A 17,590-nucleotide genomic window follows, 5' to 3' on the forward strand; every position below is an offset into this window, starting at 1 on the left:
CGCGTCTGAAACGCGCCAAAAAAGCGTTTGAAACGCGTCTGAAACGCGTTTAAAACGCGTCGAAAACGCGTTTGAAACGCGTCTGAAACGCGTCTGAAACGCGTCTGAAACGCGTCTAAAACGCGTCTAAAATGCGTCCGAAACGCGTCCAAAACGCGTCCAAAACGCTTCTGAAACGCGTCGGAAACGCGTCCAAAACGCGTCTGAAACGCGTCTGAAACGCGTCTAAAACGCGTCTGAAACGCGTCTAAAACGCGTCCGAAACGCGTCCAAAACGCGTCCGAAACGCTTCTGAACGCGTCCAAAACGCGTCTGAAACGCGTCCAAAACGCATCTGAAACCCATCTGAAACGCGTCCAAAACGCGTTTGAAACGTGTCTGAAACGCGTCTGAAACGCGTCTAAAACGCGTCCGAAACGCGTCCAAAACGCGTCGGAAACGCGTCCAAAACGCGTCTGAAACGCGTCCGAAACGCGTCCAAAACGCGTCGGAAACGCGTCCAAAACGCGTCTGAAACGCGTCTGAAACGCGTCTAAAACGCGTCTGAAACGCGTCTGAAACGCGTCTAAAACGCGTCCGAAACGCGTCCAAAACGCTTCTGAACGAGTCCAAAACGCGTCTGAAACGCGTCCAAAACGCATCTGAAACCCATCTGAAACGCGTCTGAAGCGCGTCTAAAACGCGTCTGAAACGCGTCTAAAACGCGTCCGAAACGCGTGCAAAACGCTTCTGAAACGCGTCCAAATCGCGTCTGAAACGCGTTTAAAACGCGTCCAAAACGCGTTTGAAACGTGTCTGAAACGCGTCCGAAACGCGTCCAAAACGCGTCCAAAACGCTTCTGAAACGCGTCGGAAACGCGTCCAAAACGCGTCTGAAACGCGTCCAAAACGCTTCTGAAACGCGTCCAAATCGCGTCTGAAACGCGTCTAAACGCGTTTAATACGCGTCTGAAACGCGTCTAAAACGCGTCCGAAACGCGTCCAAAATGCTTTTGAAACGCGTCTAAAACGCGTCCAAATCGTGTCTGAAACGCGCCAAAACGTGCCTGAAACGCGTCCGAAACGCGTCCAAAACGCGTCTGCAACGCGTCCAAAAAGCGTCTGAAACTCGTCCGAAACGCGTCCAAAACGCGTCTGAAACGCGTCTGAAACGCATCGTAACGCTTCTGAAACGCGTCGGAAACGCGTCCAAAACGCGTCTGAAACGCGTCCAAAACGCATCTGAAACGCGTCCAAAACACTTCTGAAACGCGCCTGAAACGATTCTAAAACGCGTCTGAAACGCGTCCGAAACGCGTCCGAAACGCGTCCAAAATGCGTCCAAAACGCGTACAAAACGCGTACAAAACGCGTCCAAAACGCGTCTGAAACGCGTTCAAAACGCGTCCAAAACGTGTCTGAATCTCAAAATATGGGCATGAAATCACATTTTTCAAAATTTTTTTCATGGAATGTGTTTCGCTGGCTGTCCTTATCATAAAAATTAATTTGTTTGGCTGATAGGAGGTTGGGAGCAGCCGCCATCTTGGAAAAGAGATTGGTATCGTTTTTATTGAATAGCTCCATTCTTGTTCAAATAAGCAAAAAATGACAAATGTAAGATTTATCTAATATATAAAAATCTCGTGTCGCAGTGTTTGTTATCAAACTCCTCTGAAACGGCTGAACCAATTTTTACAAAATTTTGTACGCATAACGGGTGGGTCTGAGAATCGGCCAACATCTATTTTTCATACACGTGTTGAAAAATAAAGTGTTTTATTATTACGATATATTTTTTTATTTACTTATTTTGTTTTTTCTGTCGAAAAATATAAATATTGGGCACGCTCAGGAAATATTAGGGACTAAATATTTAGGCAACGTCATTTTCTGAACGGAAATTTGCGTTAATTGACTAAATTAGTTTGGATGTGATGTTATTGTCAAATTTCGAAATTTGATTAAGACCGCATGGGACAAACACCGAATTTAACTTAACTTTAATAAATAAATAATATTTATTATAACCGATAATGCACTTTTAATTCGTTTTACACACAAATAAATTCAATTTTGCAAACGAAATTCTGTAATTGAAAACAATCAGCTGTCATGTTGACAAAAAAAACTTTCCTAGATTTTTAGGTAAAATTTTCTTGCCTAATCTTCCAGTTAGCTTTCCAATAAAATTACCTAAATTGGAAGGATTTTTTTTGACAGCTGACCAATCAGAGGCCGAGAAATTACCTAAATATTTAGTCCCTAACGTTTCTGAATCTGCCCATTTTATCATTGTGTCAAATAAATCAAATAAATACAAGTTCAAACAAATGTAATATTATGGGAAGGATCGACTCAAGAGAACACCACTTTAAACAACCCGACTCAAATAGCTTGACTCAATACTAGCACGAGTCAAGATTCCCCGACTCATCGCAACTTGACTCAGGTAGACGTGTATTTTTTCCGGTTTAATTTTTCAAGAATTATGACGGATTTTGTTATTGGTTGGTGTAATGACAATTTGGTCAGTTTTTTTAGGTAATGGAATTCTTTGGTGTCAACTGGGAAAGTGAATGTGAAAGTAATCAATAGTTTAAGAGCCCAGAGCAAATTTTTGGAGTAGAGGTACGTATTACCGAAATGTGAGTATACAGTTTTATAGCCTTATGCGTTTAATTAACAAATTCGAAAGTCTTAAATCGCTGCCTCATATAGTTTTCGGGGGGTTAAATAACGCGAGTTTTCCAATCAAGTTAGAAGGCTAAACACAAATTCACATTCTAAATTTAAGAACTGATGCTGTTTCATCTTTCCTCAGCTTAAAGATAACAATCTTGGCGGTGCAATCGATAGAACTCAATACTCAAGATATAAGACGCTTAAGCGGTTATGTTTTGGATACTTTTCTGTTCTGCTTATTTTTTTTTTAATTCAGAACTCTCCAAGAATAGAGCCGATATGGTTAATTAGAAAGATTTATATCTTGAGTTCTATTTGTCGCATCGACAAAATTGAATCATTCAGGCTTTGGGGAAATGATAGACCATCAGGATAAATATTAATCAATGGTAATTGGAAAACTCACTTTTGAATTCGATTTTAAGAATGCATAAGGCTTTAAAACTGCATACTAACATTTTGGTTAGTATGTGGGCTCTCGCACTCTGATAAAAAATAATTTAATTAAATTTTTTTTTTGGTTAAACCACCCTAAATAGGTGTTTGTCGATTATCAGGCAAACAAAATAAAAAAACATTTGGTTGGACCACCATCTATTAAAAAATAAATGTTGATCGACTCTCAGACCTTCTCGATGTACACACAAAGTTGCATAAAAATCATTCCAAAAAAAAAGAAAATTGTGTGGACCACCCTCAAGAAAAGGTGGAAGTCCGGCGGGTCAGTTAACTATAAAATTATCTTAAAAAATTATATACAAACGAATTACGTGAGTTGATTAAATAAAATTTTATAATTTTCATACTACCCCAACAAACTTCGTCAGATATATGAAAATTTCATTTTGCCCCTACCTTGCGAGACAAACCGGAATTGGTTTTTATATCATTTTTTAGATAATTTTATTGTTAAAAAATCTTACCTCTGTCATTTTTTTGTTAAAATTAACAACAATAGAGCTTTTGAATAGAAACGATACCAATTTCTTTTCCAAAATCTTCGTGTAGAAGCAGACGTTAGAAATCATCAAACTTCTGTAGATTCTTAAGCTACAATACAAATTGGGAACGTTTATTGGACAATTTTATCTAATATTATTTTGAGTAACTTCTCTGCATGCACAATCTCAGATTTTTCTGACATATCATCTGATTGCAACATGAAGAGCTTTAATGGCACCATCTCGTTACTAAACTCTGGTTCGATGTCGTTCGAATAGACCAGTAGGTAATAAGAATGTTTTTTTTTAAGAAGAGATTTACAGTTTAAATATTAAGGTTGAAACACATGGGAAGAAGTAGTTTTTGTTTTAATTTGTTATATAAATATGATGAATTTTGATTTTAAATGTTGTAAAAAGAACTTTTTGTATTTAGGTTAAGTTAGGTTAGGTAGTAGTGGCTGTCAGGCAAATTACCCGACACACTTAGACCCTTATGGATCCATTGTGATACCACAAAAGACTAGCAAGTTGGAACTCACTAGCCGAACCACTCGGTGCTCCTTATGAATGAAGATAGACTTTTAACGTCCGTTTTCACTAGATCGCTAGTGTATTCGTAGAAGAATTCTCCTAGATGGAGTTTTCTTCTATTAGAGAGAGCAGGGCAGGTGCACAGAAGATGTTGAACAGTTTCCTCTTCTTTTTCATCCATGCAACTTCTGCAGAAATCGTTAGAGAACACGCCCATTCTTTTTTCGTGTCTACCTATTAGACAGTGTCCTGTAGAAAAATGCATATTAGCTCCACAATAGGTGTCCTATGGTGGAGCTAATATGCATTCTGTTTAAATTCAACAAACCCTTTGAACGTTTCAAGTCTATACAAGGCCATATTTGTTTAGTAGCTAGGCAGGTATTACTCTGAGTCCATCTGAGGTTGGTTTTCTTTAAAGTGTCCTGCTTTAGCATAAGTTTGCATGTAGCGATAGGTGTTCCTATATTGTTCCTTTCTGGTTGAAGAGGAGTAATTGTTCTTAGTTTGGCAAGTTCGTTTGCCCTGCAGTTGCCTGGGATGTCTCTATGTCCCGGCACCCATACGAGGTGAATGTTAAACTGCTCAGACATCTCCCTTAGAGATGTTTGACAGTCGAGGACCGTGATTGAGTTTGTAGTGACAGAGGCAAGAGATTTAATGGCTGCTTGGCTGTCCGAGAAGATCCGAATATCCGTGTTGGATATTACGTTTTCTCTGAGCCAAGAGAGAACCTCCTTAATCGCCAGAATTTCTGCTTGGAACACGCTACATTGGTCTGGTAAGCGGAAGAAGAGACTGAGATTCAGTTTTTCCGAAAATATACCACTTCCTACACCTTCGTTGGTTTTTGAACCGTCAGTATAGAAGTGTAAAGAGTCATTTTCCAGAGTGCTAAGGTTCTCCCATTCAGTTCTGGAGGGAATAGAGTTCGGGAAATTATTATCAAACACCAGTTGAGGTGTGGTATAGTCTAGACTTTTTGTATTTAAACGTGATATATTTTGAGCTGACTGTTTTCCCATTTTCTGGGTTGATTTTAAATTTTTCCCTAATCAAAAATACCGAAAAAAAAAACAGGAAAAAATCCCTCAATCTGGCATCGCTGGGTTGGGCCCTTCAGGATATGTATTGAAGGTGATAGTTTACTCGTCAGTAGAAACCTAGTACACAACTACAAATTCCTATCTCCTCGAGTAGAAGATCATGTGGTAATTATAATACCTACTAGATCTACTTATGAGTAAACTACCACCTCCAATGGAAAGAGGCTAATGTTTAATGATTTGCAAACGTTTTTTTATTCTTTTTTTTCCTTATTTTAACAAACACAAATGTAATTCTGTTATTTATTGAAGGTACAACTCCAAGAAATTTTGTTTGTTCGTAGTCGGGGCGAGGGGCCCCTAGCTGAAGTGGAGCCCTTAGGCAGCTGCCTAGTTTGCCTTGAGGCTAATCCAGCACTGCTTCCAATATATCAAAACAATTTTTAATCTTTTTTGTATTAAATTTCAATATTTAAGTATTGAGTTTACTACTTGTAATACAAAAATTATTAGAAAATAACCTCCGTAGATTAAATTCTAATCTTGTATTGAATTTTAATATTTCAATATTTTTGTATACATAAAAGCTCCAAAATAATGAAACAACTTGATAACCCTTCAGTGACAAGAGGAAAATTTATTGCAATTGCTGTACAACAAAAACAAATGATATCGCCGGCTGACTGCGTAGAAACAAAAAAAAAATCAAATCTTACGCTGTATGAAAGTGAGTGAAGCAAAGAGTTTCAGATTTTCCCATAATAAAAAAAAAAAAAAATATTTTCGGTAGTTCAAATAAAAAAGCAAAAGTAAAGCCTTTCAATTTGAAACTTTTACAGAAAACTAAAATGCATGTTTACCAATAGATGTCGCTAAAAAAATTCCACAATCGATTCTACTATAGAAATTTATGTTACTATCTCCAATGAAACGTCACTGAAACTAGATTAAAATAAAAAATGGTCGTGTCTAAGATAATTAAGAGACAGTGTCTAGGATACAGTTTTGCAGAAAACGTAACTGAAACTGAATTAAAACAAAAAAGAAAACCACAATGTTTACATTTTAGTGGCCACTGAGCAGGGCCGGCCCTATCATATGTGCAAGATGAGCAGAGGGCGCAGAGCTCCAGGGGTGCAAACTAACAAGAAAACTACATTCATATGTTTTCATTCTTTTATTTATATTTTTTTTAATAATTTTGTTTACTATGTCACTATCAAATAATTTCTAAACATGCGAATTAAACCATTTTATCATTTTCTAAAAAAAATTCTTCGTATAAGTACCAAAATCAACGCCAAGAATAAATTAACTCAAACAAAAAATATTCGAACTATCTCCATACGCGCAAGATTTGTATTTGCCCGTTTCACTCGAAAATCCCCATACAAATAAATTTACTCATTTCTTATTTCCCATACAATCGTTTGAGTAGAAATGTGCAAATTTCAGATTTGCGCATATGGGAATTCACTCAATCATTTTTATTAGAAAAATTAACTCAAACGTTGATTTTTGTTTGACATTAATGTATCCCACAACTGTTACGGTAAAATTTACCGCAACAAAAACCAGCTTTCGCTGCTTTCCTTTCCCCGTTCTCTTTTCGTTGCGGCTGCAAAATACTGGCGAAGTTGAGGGAAACCTTGGTCCCATCAGCCATTGGTGTACCTAGCCAGTGTTTTGCAAAAGCGACAAAAACAGGTGTTCGTGTTGAAGTTCGAGTTGGACAGACGGTCCTATATAGGTATTGTCTTTTGAAAATGCCAGCGGATGAGCTGAAGAAGTAACGAGTCAGAGGACTCTTACTTATAACATAACATTAACGATAACATCAAGTTAAACCTCAACATAAACATTAACATCAACACAGTAATTTAATTTTAACGTAAAGTAATAATTTTAACGTAAAGTAACATAATTGAAAATCTTTTATATATATGTAAGCATAATGGGTCTTTAACGCCTTTAAATTTTTAGTTTAGTTCATTAAAAAGACTTATCGGAATAAGGGGTTATAGTTTGGGGAATTCGTTCCTCCTTTCTTCTCGAAAGGTTTGATTTTAGAATTTTGTTCACTCTTCGAAACACTCGCGAATATTTTATGATTAACTGGGAGAATGCTCAGCGAAAGCTTTTTCTCGATTTTGATTCTTTTTATTTTCCTCGTAGAAATTAGTTGGGTTTGGGTCTGAACTCGGCCATTTAGTTTCGGCAAGTTTTGGAAGACCTCCAATAACTTGCTGAATCCGTGTTTGTGTGTGTGAGAGTAAAGTTTCGTTGAGAGTCAACAACGGTGGCTTTCCTTAAGAGAAGCAGAGAAGCTTCCAGGAAGCCGGGAATCCGTGACCGACGATCACGAAAATGATTGACTGGATGTATGTATGTGTGAGAGAATGGAATGGTCGAGGGAAGAATGTAATGATGGGGATTTAGCTTGGAAGTTTACTTTTTGGTGAGCTTACCAAGCGAACAGTCTGATAATTTTGGAGGAGGAAAAACAAAAGAGGAAAAATCGAGAAAAGGATTTTTTTTGAGAAAAAGTTGAAATCGAAGAAGGAAGTTTATTTGGAGGAAAAGAAGTTTTTCGAGGAGTGAAGAAAATTGGGGAAAACTTTTGAGGAAGATTAGGAGGCGAGAAAAGATAAGTAGAGTGTAAAATAATAAAAAAAAAAAAATCAATTGCGAAAAAGCAGTTTGTTTTTTTTTTTATATTTAATAGATAATTTGTTTTATTCCGAAAGTTCTTTTTTTGTGTTATAATTCGAGTTTTATCCCAATAATTTGTGGGACACGGTAATTTGCAATTAACGTTCGTTAACGGCCCATTTGCGGTTTTAACTTTTCTTTTTTTACTTTTATTTTTTTTGGGTCTAGCGGTTAACCGCAAGCCTTATTAAACTGTTGTAATTTTTTTTTACTTTTATATTTTAAAAAATTTGGTTTTTAATCCAGGGATTTTTAATCCCACGGTTTTTATCCAACTAAAAATAATTTAAATTCAAACAAACTTTGGTTCTTTTATTTATTTTACTTATTGGTTTTTCTTTATTAATTAGTTTTGGAATTTTTGCTAATTTTTTTTGTCATAAAAAAAAAATTCCTGGCGCCCATTTTTATTGCAAGTACCCCACTGTACTTGTAATAAAATATTCTCATAAGATACCTAAATTGATTGATTCGACAATCAATAAAATTTTTCAGATTAATAAAATTCTTCCTTCACTGAACCCAGCCCAGCTGAGCAGTCGTGGTGGTAGCTTTTATTAACGAGCTACTTGTTGCTGTTTGTGTTTGTTGTTGTTTTCTTATTCTCTTTTGATTTCGTGTTCTTGTTTTGATCTGTCAAATTTAATTCATTCGCGTTTAAAACTTTCGTCGCATCGGTGCGTAACTAATTATAATTTTGTTTATTGGGATTTTCGTGAAATCCATCGCGGTTTTTAAGTTCGATACAAATAATTTAATTAATATAAAAGATAAATAATTGAAGATAAAAGAATTTAAATAACCCCCGATAAAGTGCTGTCAAGCAGTGCGACCGACACGTAGACTGTGCAGATTTAAATCCTGTACACAAGCAAAATCTCTGAAACTTATGCGCTCAACTCTTTCAAAAGAAATGAATGTGGGTGGGTGTTTCTTTTTTGCTGTCAAACACGATTTTCTCTTTTTGCCTCTCTTGGTAGCAGAGATACCCAAAGGAGATGGGAAACTTTCGTACATTTTACCCCCCAAAACCCATTTCTCTATTTCGTGTTGTTGTAATTTCTTTTGTATTCGTGAATAAATGTGAAAAACACACACAGTGTAACCACAGTGTTTTCACGCATACTTAGCGAAAAGCGTCTGTTTTTTCAAGCATACTGTTACGTAATCTTTCATACGTAACGAAGGTAAATTTGAGAGGTTTGCCGTAAAGGCAGGGGATGTGAACCCGACAAATGGGTTCCTCTCCCTTTTCTAACAATTTCCCTAATTCCCTAACGTTTCCCTAAGGTCCAGCTTTTTGGCACACTGGTGGCCAGTTATGTTCGAGGCAACTAAGGCCCACTTCCTGAAAAAGAGGAATAAAAAAGATTAATTACTTTGTTTTAAATAGTTCTTACATTTATTAAGCTATTGCATAGATTTTAACGCAGGCATGGGGAGCTAACCAAGAAAAAACGTAACGAAAAATTAGTACATTTATGATGGTATGTGTGTATATGCATATGATACGATTGTACGAAGCTTGCATGGATGTGTGAATGAAGAAGACCATAAATGCTGTGTCTGCAGAATAAATCAGGAGCAACAAAATTTGTCTGTATTTCTTTTCTTTTGTTTTCTCTTCCCATTCTTCTCTTTCTTGTACAACTTTTTGTGATTTGTGAACGAGTAAAGCGTTGGATTGCGCTTGCGATACCTCTCCTGGTGTATAAGATTGACTGTTCAATTTCTTAACTAATTCTACATTATTTATACTATTTAATTTTAACATTACACACTAATACTTATAAGACTAAAGTTTACGATATAAAGTATTACCCAATTACAAAACTAAGATTGCTTACATCGCAATCTTGGGTAATACTTTATTTTATTACTAATTAAATTGAAATACAAAGAATTACCCAATTACAAACTTTATATTGCATACAATGCAATTTTGGGCAATTCTTTGTTTATTGTTTATTAACCTATTTTTAAATTATACCTTCTTAATTTCTTTTACCTTACTTTGCGTCATCCTCAATTTCTTGGTGACGCAATTTGAGCCATCAACACTCAATAACCAATATGACCCATCAGCAGTTTTCTTTCGCTTATTTTAATTGTGACGATCCAGTATGTTTTGTCACCGGATCGTCGACCTGCCGTCGCTTCAACTTATTATTGAAGTTGAATCATTGGCCAGGTGTTTACAATTATTATTGGCCCAATTAATTTGAGTAATTCGTTTGTTTTGTTTACAAAGCGAATTACTCTTGGTGCCCTTGAATTAATGAATTAAATTATTGTGGAGGGTTATGGTTAGTGTGAGACATAATAGATTAATGTCTAACACAACAATACTTAGCCAAAAGTGTCCGATTTTTCACGCATTCTTAGCGAAAAATGTCCGGCGGAGCTTGTAGGCAAACCCGTATGACGTCAGAAGTTTCCCATCTCCTTTGGGTATCTCCGCTTGGTAGTTTGTTTACATTTCGAATAAGAAAATATGAGTAGAATATTTCAAATAGGAACCGTTTTTTTTGTGGATAAAAAGGAAAGGATGAGAAAATAATGTAAGCTTCCCAAAAAAAAAAAAAGGAGTGAATGGAAAATAATAACGGTTATTCTCTCTGCACTTGTTTTTTGTTATTGTTTTGAATTATGTAACTCACTATCTTTGTCACTTGTTTTGATTTCTCTAGAGTCTAGAAGAAGTTTGTGATAGTTTGTAGCTAAATAGATAAATTAAACTGCAGTTCTCTGATTAAGTTTTTGAAAAATATTAATATGTTATTAATTAAGAAACGTGTGTTTTGCGGAACAACCATGACCCAAGAAAGATTAGTAGATTTGTCCATAATGGCTATAGAAATAGAAATAGGAATGTTAATTTGAGGTAGTTTTTTTCCTCTGTTGTGTCTTCGCTGCATTTAAATATTTCTTTTTTTTTTTGTTTTTTTCTTCTAACGATAGTATATTTACTATCTATTTTTTTTTTAATAGATCTCAAGATCTTACTACACTTATTTATTTTTAACATCGGTTTTTACTTTTTTTTTCAGGTATATGTACGTAAAAACTACTTTGAGTTTCTATAAGTATTTATTTTGTTTTTGTAAATATGTTTTTTTTTAGAATTAACTTTTTTTTTAAATTTTTTTATATTAGTTTAAATTCTTTATTATTTTTGTTATTGAGGACTAGGCCTACAGGGAATACCTCATTAAAGAAACGCATTCAAAAGCCTACCTCATGGTACGTGGAAATGGCTTAAGAAACGAGGTAGGTACTGAAAATAAGGGGCGCAAAAGCTTAATTTTGCACAGGGCGCTCGTTTGGGATGGGCCGGCCCTGCCACTGAGTGAGAGAATTAAAACAACCGACGTAAATAATCCAAGTTTGGAGTTGCTTTTATGAAATCGAAAATACATCCGAAAAACTTTAATTACTTATGTGATGCTATCAATAAAATAAAATAATAATGGATTTATTACTTTGGTTGTTAGTTCCGTCACTAAGCGGTTAGCAAGATGTTTTAAAATTGTGAATTTATTGTTTTTGTTCAGTTTCAGTTACATTTTTTTGCAATATTGATATCATAGACGCTCTACAGTTTCTTTGAAGTTCCGAAAGAGAAACGTTGCAGAACAGTTCTTATTCTGTTTTTTTTTTTTGTTTAACAATCAATTATATTATGGTTGCATAAAATCTACTCCGTAGCTTCTTAGTAACATGAAACACACGCCCATATTCTGTTCAGTTTCACAGATACACATATGTAACTCCAATCTAACTTAAAGTATTTGAAGTTACCTGAAAACTGTTTGAAAACATGACAAAAAGTCAGGGGTCGAACTACGGCATACGTACAATACGCAATAGTCAAAACGTTAGCGAACGTATGCCGTAGTTCGACCCCAGATGTTTCAATAAAACTTCTTAATAATGCATATAAAATCAATTTTTTCGATTTCTGTTGTAAATTGTAAATTATGTTTTGCTATCGACTTAAAAATAAAATAATTATCAAGGGGCACGGTAGTGCCCAGCCAAGTTCTCTAGCAACTTTGGCACTACACCCTTATTTACAGGAAACAACTCAGGCCATTTTCGACCCCCTCTAACTTCCACACCAAACATGCTAGAAATTTCAAACTCGCTACATTTGTTGAGCTGGTCAAAACCAACCTCCTCACAAAATTTCAGCCTCTTACGATGAGTAGTTTCTGAGATATAGGGCTTCAAAAATCGCAAAAACCGTAACTGACTGACTGACTCACTCACTGACTCACTCACTGACAGATCATCAAAATTATGGAGAACTTCCCGTTAACTTAGAAACTTGAAATTTTACACGGTGATAGGACTTGTGGTGTATACAAAGGGAAAAATCGAAAATTTGAGATTTTCAATTCAAGGGGCGTGGCATCCGCCCATTTCCGCTGAATTTTCATCAAATATTATAGAGCACTTCTGATTATCGTAGAATCTTGAAATTTGGTAGAATGGTAGAGCTGGTCGTTTATACAAAGGAAAAAATTTAAAATTTGAGAATTTCAGCCAGGGGGCGTGACAACCGCCCATTTCCGCTGAATTTTCATCAAATATTATAGAGCACTTCTGATTATCGGAGAATCTTGAAATTTGGTAGAATGGTAGAGCTGGTAGTTTATACAAAGAAAAAAATTTAAAATTTGAGAATTTTAGCCAAGGGGCGTGGCAACCGCCCATTTTCACTGAATTTTCATCAAATATAGAGATTTTCAATTCTACAGCCATACCTTGCAAAAAGTAGTGAAATCACAACAAAAACATTACTGTTAAAAAAAGAGCCAAGTTCTCCCATGTTGAAATTATGCTGGCACAAAAAGTACTGAGATGTAAAAGTGTACCAAGTTCTAAAGTTTGGGTTCAAATTCGTATCAATAAAATTTTGATTGTTTGCTTGGCAATTTTTGAAATGACTTTAAAAATCGGTAATTAAAAGAAAAATTGTCAAGAGAACAATCAAAATTTTATTGATACGAATTTAAACCAAAACTTTAGGAAATAAGAAGAAGCCAGCCAACGAAGACCCAAACAGCGATGAAGTCAATACCAGTGAAGAAGAGGATACCAGCGATTCTGCTTCCAACTCTGAAGAGGGCAGCCTATCCCCCCAGCCAGGTCAGAAGAGACTGCGTAAACCGACCAAAGTTTCCTAGGCAGCTAAGAAATTAACAACAGCAACTAACAACAATCCATTGCTATCTATTGGGCCACCAACTACTGCCCTACCACAAGCACCAACCCTGCCAATAACTAAAACTCCAGTAAGTAACCAACAACCAACGACTGCCAGCAGCACCTCAACCCAGCCAACGAAGACAATATCAAGCACCAAGTCAACAGGAATGCCGCCAATCTTTTGCTTTTCCGGCAACATTGCGGAAATCAGGAGATTCTGCATCAGCAAAATGATCAACGTAACCTTCAAGAATCGCAACATCAAGACGACAATCATCTCGACAGGAAATCGCCAATCATTTGAAGATGTAAAGAACTTCTTAAAAGCTAGGAAGATTCAGTTTAACACCTTTACTCCCCGTGAGGACCGGAAGAACCTACTGCTCTTGAAAGGACTGCATTTCACACTGGCAGCCATAGAATTGGAAGATGAACTGAGGATTGAGGGTCTCCCAGTAATAAAAGTCACGGAGTTTAAATCAAAGAAGCCGCAGGCAAAGCAGTACAATAACTTTGTTGTCGAACTCAACAAGAACTGTGACATCGCTGAAGTCTTCTCCAAGACCCTGATAATGAACCACAAGGTGTATTGGGAGCGGTTAAGGTCGAACGACATCGTGCAGTGCCGCAACTGCCAACGCTTTGGCCACACTGCCACCAACTGCGGGCGCCAGTACGTGTGCGTCAAATGCAAGGAGGAACACGAACCAGGCCAGTGCAAAAGGAAAGAGAACACCGGATTGGACGTTTGGTGCGCCAATTGCCAAAAGGAAGGACATCCAGCCAGCTTTAAGGGATGCTCAACACTAAAGGCTAAGCTCACAGAGAGAAACACCATGAAAGCAGAGAAAAAGGCTCAGCAAGAGTTTGCTGCTAAATCAGCCTGTGCGCTTACCCGCCCAGCAATCAGTTATGCAGCAATGGCCCAAAAAGCACGAAGAGTTAAAGCTACCGCATCAACAACAACACCAAAACCAACAAGCACCAAGAGCCATATCCAGCAGCAGCCACAACAACAGCAAGCAAGGACCCCAGGTAAAACTATCCCTGTCAAGGCAGGGCCAACGAAGACAACCAGATCAGGGTCAACCTCAACACCTCCATCGATGAACCTCAACAACTAAGTAGAGCGCCTCTTCGGGGATAGTCTCCTCAAAGTGATGCAGAAAGACCGGAGTGCCGTTCCACCCAATTATCGGCGACTAAGTGAGGGAGATAAGTCCGCGGCCTTAGCCACCTTCATATTTACCTTATGCCATTAAAGAAGCTCCGCATACTGACGTACAATGTCAATTCATTGTACAGCCTGGAAAAGAGGACATCATTTAATTTGTTCATGAAGAACAAAAATCCAGACATCGCCCTCATCAGCGAAACCAACGTGACAAGGAAGAACAACATCGATATCCGGGGATACAACACATATCGGCAGGATAAAACGGAGAACCGCAGAGGGACCGCAATATTTGTTAAGAAGAATCTAAGCACCAGTGAAACCATCATCACAGGACTCCTCACCAGTGAAGCCACAGCTATCAACTTAAACACAGGAAGAGATGAATCATTGACGATTATCAGCGTTTACTTTAAGTGCAGTTCCAACGCCAGAGGCATCCATAAAGATCTGCAAACCCTCAACGGCATCCTCTCAAGAAGCACTTATGGACTCATCAGCGGTGATTTCAACGCTAGACATCAACTCTGGATGGATACAACTGTTAGCGCTGGAGGCAAAGCGATAGCCGATTGGCTAGATATCAACAGTTCTCAACACTCCCTAGTTCTAGTTTCCCAACCGAAACCAACCTACCCGAGAACACCATCAACCCTGGACTTTTTCCTTTCAACTTCAAATCTCATTCATATAGAACCAGACTTCAGCAACTTCACCTGTTCAACAGTACCCAGCGACTCGGATCATGAAGCAGTACAGCTAATAATCAAGCTTCACCATCCCATTTACGTTATAGAACAACCAGTAGCACACTTCATTAACTACAGACGTCTAGATGTAGACAGGCTGCAGAGGGATGTCGAACAAACCGTGACATTGCCTCCACAAAACAGGAACTTGGAGAATACTGAAATTGATGCTGCTATTGACTCCCTGGAAATAGCAATCACGAGAGCACTGGGCAGTCAAAAGCGACCGAAGACATCAAAAGACCGCTATCAACATCTTCCTGAACACGTGCAAAACCTGTACGCACATAGACAACGGTTAAGGAAGCGTCTCTAAAGGATTCACCAGCGGGAACTGAACACATCAAATCCAAACTACCGAACGCTGTGGAGTGAACTTCAATGCACCAATATCATGCTGCGAAACTCCATTCAGCACTTCAACAACACACAATTCCAGAAGAGACTACAGTCAATAAAGCCCGGACCTGATGCCTTCAAGAACATCAACCGAATCGTCGGTCAGAAGTCACCAATCCCGGAAGTCATAAATACCAACAATGGAGAAGCAACGGCATCGCAGGAAAAAGCAGAAGCATTTGCAGTCCACTTCGAAAGTAACTTCACACCGAACCCTTCCGTAGTCCCGGTCTACTTAGAGGAAGTCGAAGCATCCATCCAAAGGACCTTATTACCTAACACCGATAAAACAACATTCAGCGACTCCAATCCTGCAAGTGAACCAACTGGCAGCCCAAACCTGAGTACCCCAGAAGAGATTGCCAAAATAATTAACCTATCCAAACCGAAAAAATCAGCTGGACCGGATGGTATCTCCAACTTCATCATAAAGAGGCTCCCGCAAACAGTGATAATCTTCTTAGCTATCATCCTCAACAACTGCATAAACAACTGCTACTTCCCACAGAAATGGAAAACTGCAAGAATTGTGGCGATTCCTAAGAAAGGTGCTAGGAACATCATCTCCAATTACAGGCCAATCTCTCTTCTCAACAATCTTAGTAAGCTCTTGGAAGAGCTGACACTCAGGAAGCTGAAGAAGTTCTGCAGCGATAACAACATCATCCCAGACATGCAGTTTGGTTTTTGGGAGAAGCACTCCACACTGCATCCGCTCATGAAGTTCCACCAAGACATCACCTCAGCTTTAAACAACAATCAAGTTACCGTCGCATGCTTTTTGGATGTCGAAAAAACCTTTGACAGCGTATGGATAGATGCTCTTATCCATAAACATCATTTACTAGGCTTTCCTTTGGCACTAATTAAAATTATTTTTTCTTTTCTCTCTTCCAGAAACTTTTTTGTGCAAGTGGAGGATCGGAAATCACCAATGAAAGTCATTAGAGCTGGAGTTGCTCAAGGATCCAAACTTGGCCCCTTCCTTTACAGCATCCTGACGTCAGACCAACCACCTGCAAGTGAGTGCGAGAACCTGCTTTACGCGGACGATTCACTCACTTACTGCAAGTCCATCTCGCCAACAATAGTTGCCAGGAAAGTCGAAGCTCACATTCGGAAACTGTATGAGTTCTACAGTAAATGGGGTATCCGAATAAACTCATCCAAGTCGGAACTACTGTGCCTTAGACGATCAGGAGGAAGAGGCAGTCGGCTGGAAGCTGTAGAAGCATCACATTGACACTTCCAGATGGAACTAGATTGCTAGCCAAACGCAACGCCAAGTACTTAGGAATCAACTTTAACGAGCTCCTCAGATTCAACAATCACTCCCGTTTGGTCCTCAAAAAAGCCAACTTTGCTTTCCATCGCCTTCACCCTCTGATGAAAAGAAGAACAGGATTGAGTCAACCAACGAAACTCTTGATCTACAAGCAGCTTCTGCGACCAGTCATTGTCTACAGCTTTCCAGTATGGTACACCATCTCCAAGACAGCCATGAAGGAACTACAAATGTTCGAGAGAAAAATACTTAGGATTTGCACTAGACTCATCTTTGACCGACAGCGGCAGAAATACTATAGCAACAAGCGACTCTACGAGGAAGCAAAAATCATACCACTGGATAAGTATCTACTGCAATCGGCGAAGGTACTGGTAGGAAATATCGCCAACCATCCCAATCAACTGATGAGAAGAATGACAGCCCAACAACGACATCCGGAACCTAGGTACCTTTGCGCTTTGGATATACTGGCTGAGAACATAATTTCAATGGACAACGAAGAAGTTAACTTTTACGCCGACACCCAGTCGGCTTACTACCGTTGCTAACGCCAACCAAACCAACCCAACTCAACCAACCCCACAACTGGACATCCGGGTCTGAAGACCCCGAGGACAACCTAGTCAGCAGACTTTAAATTAAGTTTATCCATGTATAATATTTATTTATATTTTAAAACTTAGTCATTGTATAAGGTTAGGCCCCCTCTGTGCCAACAAAATTTTGTATCTATCAAAGAATCTTTTTTTATTTTTTTTTTTATTTATTTAATATGTTAAATGCTAACATTAGAAATAAGCTTAAATACTAACAATGGAATCATTAAACTTAAACTCAATATATGAGTAATAATTGTCAATTAATCACAA

The sequence above is a fragment of the Episyrphus balteatus genome, chromosome 2 (assembly GCF_945859705.1).
Source record: "Episyrphus balteatus chromosome 2, idEpiBalt1.1, whole genome shotgun sequence".
Classification (NCBI taxonomy): Eukaryota; Metazoa; Arthropoda; class Insecta; order Diptera; family Syrphidae; genus Episyrphus; species Episyrphus balteatus.